General features: G+C 38.7%; 1 non-coding gene and 1 pseudogene across 1 annotated transcript in view; both read right to left on the bottom strand.

The window, feature by feature from the left end:
- The window catches only part of LOC130657401 (small subunit ribosomal RNA), a 1,802-nt gene extending 1,586 nt beyond the window's left edge, over nt 1-216 (bottom strand). Inside the window, exon 1 of the ribosomal RNA XR_008985134.1 lies at nt 1-216. This exon is cut by the window's left edge and continues 1,586 nt beyond it. This is a non-coding gene — a ribosomal RNA (small subunit ribosomal RNA).
- A 1,129-nt stretch (nt 217-1,345) lies between these two features.
- LOC130620588 (large subunit ribosomal RNA) overlaps nt 1,346-2,500 on the bottom strand; it is a 7,098-nt pseudogene continuing 5,943 nt past the window's right edge.

Raw genomic sequence — 2,500 nt, 5'->3', positions numbered from 1 at the left:
TTTAATCTAATAAATACATCCCTTCCAGAAGTCGGGATTTTTCGCATGTATTAGCTCTAGAATTACCACAGGTATCCATGTAGTAAAGTACAATCAAATAAACGATAACTGATTTAATGAGCCATTCGCAGTTTCACAGTACAAGTGCTTATACTTAGACATGCATGGCTTAATCTTTGAGACAAGCATATGACTACTGGCAGGATCAACCAGGTAACTACGGTCGTGAAATAGCAAGCAGCTACATTCACTTAAACACACTACAACCTGCAATACGTAACGTGTTGCAGGCGCAGGCGTTCGTATCTACAATCGTCAACGTAAAATCGTAGCCAATTCTTTAGAAATAGCTGCAATTCATACGCTTCAGAGTGTTTGCCCTTCTACCGTTCCTTCTCAGTAACCCAGGATCAGTTGAACAGCATCTGCCAACATCACAAGAGCCACCAATGAGAAAGATATCACTATCTTTAGAGACTACAAACTACTACTTGACTAGCAGTTAGCCCGTGCACACACATAAGTAATGTCCTGCAAGAACAAAATTTGACTTGCATTTCATTGCTTGAGCCAGAGCCGTATTACCGTAAGAACTGAATGACAACTCAACAGTCTTTACAGCAACACAAATAAACTCTGATACCAACGCATAAGAGATTGTGTCACAAAGAAACAATAACAACCAAACTCTAGTCGAGTTCACATCATTTCTCATTGCTTCTCTGTTCTACCCTCTCTACATTATATAGCACGTTTTTCCAGTTTCTGACACTAAAGTGGGGACTTAGGAAAAAAAATCGATTTTTTTTAAAGTTAACCGGAATGTGCCGTAACGCATGCGCGTTTGTTACTGATAGGCCCAGCAACATTCCGAACATATTTTTATGACGGTTAAGCCTCATGGGACCTGAAAATAACAAAATACGGCATAACACATAAACGGCTTGAGAAATTGAAGAAGTGAGAGGGTACGCCACACCACCAAAATTTTTTTTTTAAAAAAAAGACCCACAACCGTATCCAAAGCAGTAGCATTACCCCTAGGCCCCAGCCTAGGCTTTACCTTAACCCTGAACATAGCCCTAGTCCGTAATTCTTGCTGTAATCCATACACTTGTAATCTATACATACAGTTGTAATCGATACAGTTGTAATCCATACACCTTTAATCCATACACTTTTAATCCATACATCTGTGTCTCCAAATATTAAACCGAGGTGATAAAGATGAATGGTACAGCACGCACGCATCACCTTTTTTAAAAAAAAAGTTCAGGTAAGCACAAGATAACTGGTACTCCACGGTACAAAGCAGTTGGTTAAAAAAAGGACTTGTCACAAAGTGACAAATCTGTCGAACAGAGGCTTAATCTCAGAAGATCGTAGCACAAAGGCTACTCTACTTTTTACAATACCACGTTCTTGTTTAAGTCGTCTGCATAGGATTTATCTCTGGAAATTTTAGATTTTGATAGTTGCAGCACCTCGACGGTTTTTCTCCGACTCAGTGCATTGGGACTTAGGAACGACAGAAGCCGTTCTATTCTTGTTCGCCTAAGATTATCCAGAGGTAATTATCATTGCTTTCTAGCACGGATTCTGACTTAGAGGCGTTCAGTCATAATCCAACAGATGGTAGCTTCGCACCATTGCTTTTTCAAGCAAGTGCAAATGCCAATTGTCTGAATCTGCGGTTCCTCTCGTACTGAGCAGAATTACTATTGCAACAACACTTCATCAGTAGGGTAAAACTAACCTGTCTCACGACGGTCTAAACCCAGCTCACGTTCCCTATTAGTGGAGTGAACAATCCAACACTTGGTGAATTCTGCTTCACAATGATAGGAAGAGCCGACATCGAAGGATCAAAAAGCAACGTCGCTATGAACGCTTGGCTGCCACAAGCCAGTTATTACTTAAGACTTCACCGTTTCACACATACGTATCTGATAATACTCTCTTATTAAACATAATGTCATCATTTTACTTATATAATAGTAATAACTTTTGTGAAACATTTAAAAGTAGATGCAGATATTTGTCAGTGGATAGGCCATTTAGTAAGAAGAAAAATTGCCTGTAGAACCTTGGTGCTGGAAAGCCTCGTTCTCATGTTATTAACAGTTTAATGTTTTTGACAATAGAAACCGTCCAGTGTGTTTTGTATAGGACGGTTCTTACATGCATTTTTTGACAATTTTTTCTCAGTAACTACAACGTTTTAACGAAATCATAAAAAGCAAACTTATAAACAAAGGCATTTTAAGAAAAATGGCGGAATATTTTTGTGTGACTTTGGCTAGAACCAGACTTATGACGTCACAAAGTGCACGGTCAAACCTTCATAAATTCTAAAATTTCAAAAAATTTTAACTGCTGACGTCAGCATTTTTATAAAAAACGGACAAGAATTTCATGGTAGCAAATTTGGAGATCTATTACCATGCAAAATTTGGAGGTCAAAGGTCAACCGGAAGTACCTGTTTTGGGGCCTTACTTT

Source organism: Hydractinia symbiolongicarpus, chromosome 1, assembly GCF_029227915.1.
Source record: "Hydractinia symbiolongicarpus strain clone_291-10 chromosome 1, HSymV2.1, whole genome shotgun sequence".
NCBI classification, from domain to species: domain Eukaryota; kingdom Metazoa; phylum Cnidaria; class Hydrozoa; order Anthoathecata; family Hydractiniidae; genus Hydractinia; species Hydractinia symbiolongicarpus.
Note: the sequence above shows the minus strand (reverse complement) of the source record. Positions and strands in the feature narration are given on the sequence as shown.